Raw genomic sequence first — 11,595 nt, 5'->3', positions numbered from 1 at the left:
GCATGGCATAGTCATGAACCCGAGTTCGAGCCCTGGGAGGGGAGTGTTGGCGACATTTAAGTGGGGCCATGTTTAGCCTCCAAATTTGTCGGGGATTAGTCGGGCTTTGGCCCGGACACCCTTACAAAAAAAAAATGATCGGAGAGAGTAATTAATTAGAGAAGGGGATGTATAGGAGGAAGAGCTCAAAGAAGATGAGGATAAAGGGTACTGGAGAAAAGGGAATGGTGTCGCTGGTGAAATTCTTGGGGGAGAGGGAGACTGTAGTCATGTGTGTGTGTGTGGAGAGAGATAGCGCAAATAGGTCTTACATGTAAAGGGTCTTGTACCCATGACTCAAAATTTCCTTGCCAAGCTACATGAAAGAGATTTCTAGAATAGGGATTCATTCAAGTGAGAACTAGTTAGTTAGTGATAGCTGTGAGATTCAGTCTCAACCACAAATCAATAGATAAATTAGAAAACTAATAATTTTGGTAATTTGACTAAAAAAATTTAATTAAAGAGCATTTTAGGCATTTTAAAATTTTTATCTCTCCTCTCTCCAATAAACAAAAGATACACTATATGATACCCAAAATACACCAATTAAACTTCAAGACTGTTAAAAAAAGATACATACAAACGGTCCACATTGTGAACCACTGTGATACCAACTGTGGTACATACAAAAGATACATACATACCATTGTGATACCACTATGATACCTAACCTTAAAACACAAATCCTTTGATTTTCTAGCCAATGATTTTACTAGAAACAAACGATACAAACCTTCGATATCGGAAATTTTCTTTCATGTAGGATCTTCGATTTTTCAGATTTGGATTTTTTTAGGAAATTTTCTTTGATCGGGATGTTTTCAGATCTAATTTCGATGGAGATGGAGAGATTCACACCTTTTCAATATCTAGATGTTTTCATACCTGATTTCAATGGAAATGAAGAGATGCAGACCTTCGAGATGTTTTCAGATTTGATTTCGATGGAGATCTGGATTCGTTGAAGGTCTTAATTTGACAGCGGCTCCTTCTTGGCCAATGGCCAGCAAGAATGGTGCACATCGGCCAACGAGATGGAGATTTGGATTCTGCTTGTTCTTGAATGGAAGGACACATCACATGGATATGGTACAACCTAAAGATGAACCTCCTGACTCTCCTCTCACTAGACTGTTCAGCTTGATCAATAGCGAGATGGCATCGTCCAGTTGTCTTGAGTCGATGACATGCCATTGTACGGTGCCACCGTGGCATTTGTTCCGTAAATAAACAGGACCAGACATTGGGGTCCTTATGGCCTTAGGGTTATGGGAGAAGATGGTGACCTGAAAGTTAGAGGAACGGAGAATGGGGGCAGAGACGTTGAAGGAGTAGATAGTGAGGTCTTGGAGGGTGAAACAATATAGAGTTTTATGAACTGGAAAATTTACCAATATACCCTTTATTTTATTTTAGTAAAAACATTAATTATCTATAAATGATTGATTTACATTGAATCTCACAGTTACCACAAACTATCTAGTTCTAATTTGATTAGGCACTTATATATATATATATATATATATATATATATATATATATATATAAAAAATAAGTAACTTGGATGACACGTGTCATCTTTTGGTGAGTCGGATATCTTGTTATCTTGCCTAAACATGCATCTAGACACAATTTACATTAGTGGTTCAAATAGGCCTATTTCATTGACATTTGTCCCTTTATTCAATCAAACCCACCAAATTAGGATGCCATTCTTTTATTTCGTGTTTTAACTAATACTCGTACGAAACTGGATTTACTTTGTCACCAGTGTAAAATAAGTAATTATTATAAGATAAACAAAGAGTTAGAGATCATTCTGAAGTCTTCTTCAGACTTAGAGGCATAGATTGGTCCCTTCTTTTCCATACTTAGAGACAGACTATGGTTCCTTGTTTTTCAGACTGATAAGTCTGTAGACTTCAGAATTTTCATTTAGACTTATATGCATAAAATCTGAACCCTTTTTGTTCAGACTTAGAGACAAACTCTTGTTCATTCTTTTCCAGACTTAGAAGTTTGAACTCTGAACCCTTTTTGTTCAGACTTTGAGGCATAAACTATGGTTCCTTCTTTTCCAGACTTAGAAGAGTGAACTCTGAAGTCTTCTTTGCCAGAGTTACAAAATAACTAATTATGAAAAGGTAAACAAATAGCCTAAACTCTGAAGTATTTTTTCTAGAGTTAAAGATCACTCTGAAGTCTTCTTCAGACTTAGAGGCATAGACTCTGGTTCGTTCCTTTTCAGACTTAAAAGTATAAGTAATTATGATAAGGTAAACAAAGAACCTGGACTGTAAGTATTTTTTCTAGAGTTAGAGATGACTCTGAAGTCATCTTCAGACTTAAAGGCATAGACTGGTTCCTTTTTTTTCCAGACATAGAGATAGACTTCAAACTTTTTGTTCAGACTTATATGCATAAAGTTTGGTTCATTCTTTTCCAGACTTAGAGGTCTGAACTGTGAAGCCTTTTTGTTCAGACTTAGACATAAACTCTGGTTCAATCTTTTCCAAACTTAGAGGTTTGCACTGTGAAGCCTTTTTGTTCAGACTTAGTCATTTAACTCTGAATTCTTATTCAAGCTTCTAAGTCTGAATGAAGAAATTCCAATTAAGAAGTCTAAACTGTGAAGTCTGTACTATGTGAAGTATTCTTCAGAGTTATTTCCTAGACATAGACGACAACTCTGAACTCTTGTGCCACAAAGTTATTCTCAGAGTTATTTTCCAGATTATAAGACAACTCAAAATTACACTTCAGAGTTATTTCCTAGACTTAGAAGTCTGAACTCTGAAGTCTTCTTTTAGACTTAGAAAAAGAAGTCTGAAGTCTTCTTTTTCAGACTTAGAAGTTTGAACTTTAATGTCTTCTACAAGTCTGAAGAGTACAATTCTGAAGAGTACAAGTCTGAAGAGTCATTCTTCAGAGTTAACTCACCCCAATTCTAAAGTCTTCTTTTTCAGACTTAGCTCACCCGAACTCTGAAGTCTTTTCTTTCAGACTTAGAAGTATGAACTTTGATTTAGTGGGACTGATTTTATACTTCAGAGTTATTTCAAGAATATAAGTCTGAAGATTCATTCTTCAGAGTTATTTCAAGAGTACAAATCTGAAGAGTCATTCTTCAGAGTTAGCTCACCGGAACTCTGAAGTCTTCTTTTCCAGATGGAGCACCATGTAGAGCCTCTACATAGTGCATGCAGAGCTTCTGACTTGCCTATATAGAGCTCTTAAGTCTGAAGAGTTTTACTTCAGAGTAATTTCAAGAGTACAAGTCTTGCTAGACTTTGAAGATAAGTCTTTAAGACTTAGATTTAGTCTTGTAAGCCAGAGCCCCTCTGGTTAGTTTGGCTTTTGGATAACTTTGCTTCTGGTTGTTTATTTGAACCTTGAAAAAATATTATAATCCATCATAAAGGAACTAGAGGGGCTCTGGTTGATCTTCATGTTTAACTAGAGGGTCTCTGTCTCCGGTTGTAAATGGAACTCAAATTCTTTAAGTATTTAACATTTTCTTGACCCCAGAGGTTCTGGATAGACGAACGAGAGCCTCTGGTTGACCAAAGGGCCTTTGGTTGGCCTTGTTTTTGGGTTGACCTTGATTTTGGTTGGTGAGTCCAGAGGGGCTCTGGTTCTTAAGGACCAGAGGAGCTCTGGTTGGTCTTGCTCTGTATGATGCAAGTTTTACCATGGGGTCTTTTTCAAAGATATTGGGTATTTGAATAACTCTAAACTCAAGGTCTTCAAAATTTGTCTTCAGATTTGACACAGACGCTCTTCTAAGTTTAAATTCAATTTACTAATATTGTTTCATTTCTAAATTCAATTTTATTTTAGGGTTAACTTTATTTTAACTAATTATTGAATAGTTCCATTTCTAAATTCAAGTCTGAAGAGTCATTCGTCAGAGTCATTTTTCAGAGTTATTTTTCGGAGTTATACTTCAGAGTTATTTTTCAGAGTTATACTTCAGAGTTAGTTCAATAGTATAAGTCTGAAGTCATTCTTCAGAGTTTTACTTCAAAGTTATTTCAAGAGTACAAGTCTGAAGTCATTCTTCAGAGTTTTACTTCAGAGTTATTTCTAGAGTACAAGCTCGAAGAGTCATTTTTCAGAGTTAGTTCACCCGAACTCTGAAGTCTTCTTTTCTAGACAAAGCACATGCAGAACTTCTGGTTTGCCTATATAGAGCTCTGAAGTCTGAAGAGTTTTACTTTAAAGTTATTTCATTAGTACAAGTCTGAATTCATTCTTCAGAGTTATACTTCAAGAGTACAAATCTGAAGAGTCATTTTAAATTTACTTCTAAGTTTAAATTCAATTTACTGATATAGTTTCATTTCTAAATTTCATTTTATTCTTGGATGAACTTCATATCTGTAAAATAAGTTTTCTAACATGATTTTTTTTTTTAAATTACCCCGTGTAATACACGGGGATCGAACCTAGTATATAAATATATATATATATATATAATAGATATATTATACATATGATCTTAATATATAAATAATGTACATTATTTATTTCTTATAAAAATATGTGAAAAATTAGAAAAGACCATATTATTCTTGACTTAACGGAACTAAGGTTAATGATGTTAAAGCAAGGGACCCACTCCGTAACCAAACTGAAACCAGAAAGATGATAGATATAATTATTTTTATAGGGGACCCAATCCAAAATTTTCATATAACAACATGGACAAAATTATTAATTCACTTTTAAAAGTATTAATATTTTACCTATAGTAAAGTTCAATTTTGGTCTCCAACGTTTTCAATTTTCAACAAGTATTGTTCCTAAATTTCAAAAACTCAGATCTGGTCCCTCATGTTTGTCATTTTACAACGATTTTGGTCCATCCTCCTAACGCGTTCTCTTTTTGGCCGTTAAGACCCTCTCACATGTTTTGCACACGAGGGTATTTTAGTCAACTCTTTTTATTATTCCCCTTGCATTCGTTGTTATCTCCCTCAAATATAAAAGAAGACGATTTACACTCGAGTGCTCCTAAAACATGTCACTTATCTCTTCCATTTAAGTTGCTTCATTCATTTTCATCACCAAATTCAACACAAGACTTCCATCAAGCAACAATCTTAAAGTTCATGGCTAATTCAAGGTGGAAGATTTGATTAAGAATAGAAGAGTTTGATCCAGAAGATATATATGATGCGTATTGATATCATAACAATCACCCATGTAATAGCATTCATTTTTTTTTCTTTTTTTAGCTATCTTATTTTCCTTTTATATCCCAAATTTGAGTCTTTTTTATTATCCAATTTTTTTCTTTGCTTTATTTTATGAAGCTAAAGTTGTGATTTGTCTGTCTTGTTCCAATAATAGGCTAATTATACCTTGTGGGCAGGCTGTTTGCATTCCCCATATGTTGTAGAATTGATGGGCAACTAAGTTCGATGGCTTTTAGAGTGCTTAACGCATTAAAATGTTGGATGAACTTTGTTGGGTCATTGACAAACATCTTCCTAAATCAAAATGTGGTCTTGACTGCTACGCTATAAGGAAATAAGTTGTGTCTTCTCCATCAACAATTGTTTTTGGCGTAGTGGTAAGAGATTGATCCTAACATGTGGTATTAGAGCAGGTCACAAGTTCGAATCCCTTGAGGTGCATAATAATGTCAAAGGCATGATGTGCAACCATTGTCTTCTAGTGAAGATCTTGTTTTAGTACTAGCAGATGCAGGGCCGGGGGCGGGGGCGGGGGAGGGGTTTGTTAGGTCATTGACCAGCATCTTGCTAAATTAAAACGTGAACTGCTACGTTTAGCGCCACGTTATAAGAAAATAAGTTGCACCTTCTCCATCAACAATTGCTTTTGGCGTAGTAGTAAACGTTTGGATCCTAACAAACTTGGAATATGGATTTTTGTAACTTGGGGATTAAGATCTGGTGTTTTTGTGAGACAAGATGATTGTTGTACTTGAAATACTTAATTAGACAATTTATTTGAACTTTTGTACTTCATATTGAATTTAACTAAACTTGGGAACCAAGGTTGCTCAATTTTTCACTTTGCCCCCTCTAACTTAGTATAAATGAGAGGTGATGGGGTTTATGTTTTGAGAGAGAAATCCAATAAGATCTAATTTGATTGTGATTTACGTTTTTTAAGTCGTTCAATTTTATGTTCTCGTTCTAATATTTCTTGTATTTTATTTAACCTTATTCTACAATTTCTCATTGCTTCTTTACATTAAGTTATGTACTTTCTTACGCTTACCATCTTTACATTTCGTCATTTACTTTAATGTCTCTACTTTATGTTATTTACATTTCCTCGCAATACTATTTTTGTAATGAGTAACTAAATCTTTTAGCTTGGATGTTTGACAAAGAGTGAGATTTTAAACTGAAGGAAGTGAACTACGTTTCACAATAATGATATTCCATTATTTCATTTCAAGTTTTATAAACCAAAGACACTTTTTGACGAGTTGATCACTTTGAAAAGTGTTCAAATGTCGTGGTCTTAGGAATGAGCCACTTGAATGCACGTCAATTTGAATGATATAAGAAATAGACCTGGAAGAGTTGCTGAAAAAAGAATTTGTTTTATAAAAAAGCAACAAAAAGATAACAAAACATGTCACGAGCCAGCTTCCAATCTTCACATTAACCAAAAGAAATTCTTCAACATGTACTTGGATTTTAACTAGACTCCTTATACGATTTTCTCTCACACGCTATCAATTTATGTAGCAAATCATGTCGTTAACATCAGTTTTCATTTTATCGTCAAACAGGACCAAAATTCATTAGATATGCTTCAAACTCAATAAGGATAAAAATATGAATAAAATGATTCAGTTTGTGATTAAGATAAACAAAATACTACGAAATAAGATCCTAAAAATACCCTAAAATGGGTATGAATTCATGTTTATCAGTCGGTATGCTTGATTCTTTCGTCTTCAAGTTCTTCGTTGATTGATAGTTTCCGACACTTGCATCTCCTCTAGTCGCTTTCTGAAGCCTGGTAAAGGTTTAGATTCCTTTATCATTATATTTGCATCATCTCTAGAACCAGGGGGTACTCTTGTTATCTTTTTGATCTCTTGTCCTCTTTCCTCTAAAATCAAAAGTTGGTTTCTTTTAAGGTTCTTTGTAATTTAAGTAAGGTGCAAACTCTACCTTATAATCCCTGCCAACTACTACCCATGGTTGACGACACCAGTGTCGCAGGTGGTGAGACAACCGAAATCTCCGAATGTTTTTATGAATATTAATGCTTTGCGCTAACTTGATATTATTTTCTGCAATTATAGCATCTATGGTAGCATCTTATAATATAGTTACGTTTGAGATAATGTATAATGTATTTTAATTATTCGAGATGATGGTAGCATCAATGAAAGATTTGGAGCAACAACATTTATGTAACATAACTTATATAAGAACACTTATGCACAATCGTAACCAACGGATTACGCAAAATGTATTTTTAGGAGGCTTGAAGCCTATGATAACATCAATCATATTCCAACCCAATCAAATAACCAAAACTTGAATATAGAAGGATGATTACTTATAGAGAAAACGATATGCAACACTATCATATTACCAACTTCGATTATGGAGACGATGAGGGTTTACCAACTGCTCAGTCACTATGAGATGAGTGTGAGAGTTTAGCAGATTAGAACTCGAACTGTCGGGAAGGTTTACAATCTATTTGAGGGAAGGGTTTTCTTTTTAAAAATCGTTTTTGAAGGGGATTATTTTAATGCCACATAAGCGTATCCTACATGTCTTCCGCATTATTTTAAGGATGACAAATCAGCAAGAAAATCGATTACCCAATGTTATAATGGATAAATTTTCAATAGTATACTGCCTTAATAATAAATTATTTGAAAGTACAATATTATAATAAGGAAATTTATGAAAGTAGGTTGTTACTTCATACATTATTTTTATCCTATTCTTAATGACTAATACGATACCCTTAATGGTTATTGGTTTTTTGTGAGACACCTTTTCTTTTCTCACTAGATTTGTCTCACTAAAAGATCAATCTGTTTATATTTAAGTTATCTGATATTGTGTCGATTGTATATGCTTTTATGTCGTCATTTATGTAGAAAGTGGTACAGATAGAAAACAACACAAAGGATATACTGTTTAAACAAGTTATCGAGGTAGCTAAATATGTCGACGAACATGAAACCTTCATCACCAAAGTACACACGTAAAAATCATTCGATTTCTTCTTAAATCTCAATATATTTTTGATTTTGTGCTTTAATTCTCATCTATATTCTTTTCTACAAGAGTAACCCACAACGCTAAAAACACATTTAGGTTTTTTTATATAACGCTGGTACTAGCAAACGGGTAGTAAATCTACATTTTTATCTTTACTTTTCGATTTGGTATGTAATAATAGCTGTTTTTGGTGTTTAGTCTGAGAAATCAAGGTTTTAAAAGAATGCAAAATATTTAAAACTTATGAGTTTACGTTATTGATTCATATAACTTAACAATTTCAACATTGAAACTTTGCTACTATCTAATGGGATTGATACTCTTGTCAACAATATTATCGGGGATAATCAATTTAGAGAATAAAGTTGGTGAATCACCTGTACATAGGAAAAATGAAAAAAAATATAGGTGTCTGATAATACTATATAATATTTTTTTATATCTTTTTTATTATTAAAAAGACGAGTATAATTTAAAAAAAACATATTATCATTTTTAATATGTTCTTTAATGTGATGATTATTTAAACTGCATATTCTAACGATTATATCAATATTACTTGGGATCACGTGAGACCAGTCTGTTTTCGTGAGACTATTTTTTACACTTGAAACTTCACAGCAAAACTCTGTGAAGGTAACCTTCACAGTGTTTTTGCTGTGAAGGTTCGGCTTTTTTTTTACCTTCACAGCGTTTTGCTGTGAAATTTTCAAATGTAAAAAAATGGTGTCACGAAAACAGGTTGGTCTTACGTGAACCTAACCCATATCAATATTTGATATTTATCAATGTATTTTGTTTATCTATTGTTTCTACTTAAAATATATATACAACCTTTTATTCTAAATTTATATATCTATATTTTCTTATGTATTGTATTGTAGCTTGAGATCATCTTACAACTTCCATATTTTGGTGGTATTGATTTGTATGACAAATTTATGAAGTTGAAGAATTTACAAGAATATTACTACAAATTGATGTAGTTAGAGATCTAAGTCCATCCATTACGATTAGATTTGTAACACAATTTTTTATAAATTATCCTTAAGCATGACAATATCTTAAATGTCATATTTGATAGTGATATAACCAAAAAACCAATTATTAAATTATTGTAAATAAAAATGAAAATGCATTTGCACAATTCTTATATTTATATTTTGATTATGAGTTTTACATAAATATAAGAAGAGTAAAATTCTGATTATTGACTCTACCATGTGGTTTGAATTTCATTTCATTCTTATTTTCATCTCTGGGGCTAACACTTGCATTTAAACAATAATACATCAATTTAACACCGCAAAAACACATATTATTGGAGTATCTGTAAATTGACAGTTTTCTTTTTTTTTCTCTTCGATTCAAGAACATGAAAATCGTTTCCTTCCTTTTCAATAACACAAATAAAAAACCTTTTTTCCGTTTCCTTTCTTTTCCTTTCATCTCTTTTCCCTCTATATTCTTTCTTTATTTTATTCCCAAATTCGGAAAGACGATTAAATGTCTTATTTAAATATTACTTTGGCTTAAGGTTGAAGTGATATTGTAATGACTAGTATATGAAGGGATTCATATGAAGATGTAAAATCCATATATGAGTACAAGATGGGGATTTTAAGATGGATATTCTGTGTACATAAATTTAGATGAAGGAGATATGATCTGAACACTGAAGCTTATAAGGATGCCTGAATTCTGACGCTTTCAAACTCAACTTGATTTCGACCACGAGCAATCCAATTTTGAGAAACTCAAAACATAAAATCTTTAGGTATATTTGTTATCTTTATTTAGAATTTAAGCGACCTAATTAGAGTCAGGATGACTGATTTAATGATTAAAAACCCTCCAGTGGCCCAAACTTGAATAGGTAACTAATGGGGAGCAAACCAAAGGCTTGACCAGTTGAGCTACTCTCCAAGGATTTGCTTAGGATAATTTTGTATGTGAAGCTCCAGTTGATTGGATTTGATGATTGACAAACTAGCTGATAAACACTTAGTAAAACTAAGAGTTCTAAGGTAGTTGATAATGGTTACTACCATTGATACTAAAGATTAATAGTTGGTACAAGAGAAGAAGAATTGCCTTAAGGACCATGTCACTAATTAACACCGGGTCAATGGGTGAAGGCAAGAAATCGGTGGTCAAATTGTTTATGTGACAAAAGATCAATAACTGAGTGGTTGAACATATGATGAAGATACCAAAGGAAAACCCTTAACACCTGTTGACCAAATGGAAGTTGATGTCATCGATTGATCTTAAGCAATTGAGGAGTCTCTCACTAATAAACAAGTCCTTCGTAGTTGATGTTAAGCATCTGTAGTCCATTAACAGATGTTTTGTCATATTCAACAGAATTAGGACAACCAGTACACTTGATAATGGGAAAGGTGTTTTCACGACATAAAAGACTATAAAGACACCAAGACTGTGGAGATAACAAACTTAGCGTTGAGCACGATCTCTTAATGGTATATTAATGCCAATGAAAATCAACCATGTGGAAGATATATTCCTTGTCTTTTATTATAAATACCAATTGCGTGCAAATAAATGCAACGTGCAAACAAAAGTCTACCAAGAACACCGAATTCCAAGTATTCAAAGCTTTCTTCGCTCGAGTTGATTATATCATCCCCATTTACACCCGTTCTTCAAGTCCTCATGAAGTAATTGTTACTTTTAAATAGAATCATTCAAGGATGAGTAAAGTACATTTGTAATGATGAATTGGCATCATATTTGTCAATGGTATAATTTGTTGTAAGCATTTTATCATTCGTGATGTAGTATTTTATTTCACAAACGAATTATTCCGTTGTAAAGTGAAAAGTGTTAGTGTGCTCGTGTGCCACTCTCTTATATAAGGGTAAGTTTAAATGAGAAGTTAAACATTTTGCGAGAAGACTAAAAGTTTCAATATCATATATGATTACACATGATAGACAAGTTTAACCATATATGATTAAATACATGTTGCATTGACAAAACATAGACGTTTACATATGTGATTAAGTATATCCAAAGAAGTGTAATCATATATTGAATCTCTTGCCTTCTCGCAAAATGTTTGATAAGCATGGTTTATTACATGCTTAAAGTACATATTTCTTATGTTTATTAGGTAGATTTTCATAGTTTATCCCAACCTTGAGTCATTTTTACTTCTTTATTTTCCATTTATTATGTTTGGAGCTAATTATGATGATGAATCTGTTTTTACAACAAGTTGGAGTAGATAACATTTCTTTGACTCATTGCACTGCACTGTGATGCTGCAGCATTCCAACAGCATCGCCCGGCT

The sequence above is a fragment of the Cynara cardunculus genome (assembly GCF_001531365.2).
Source record: "Cynara cardunculus var. scolymus isolate 2C chromosome LG 10, CcrdV1, whole genome shotgun sequence".
In the NCBI taxonomy this organism is placed as follows: Eukaryota; Viridiplantae; Streptophyta; class Magnoliopsida; order Asterales; family Asteraceae; genus Cynara; species Cynara cardunculus.
Note: the sequence above shows the minus strand (reverse complement) of the source record.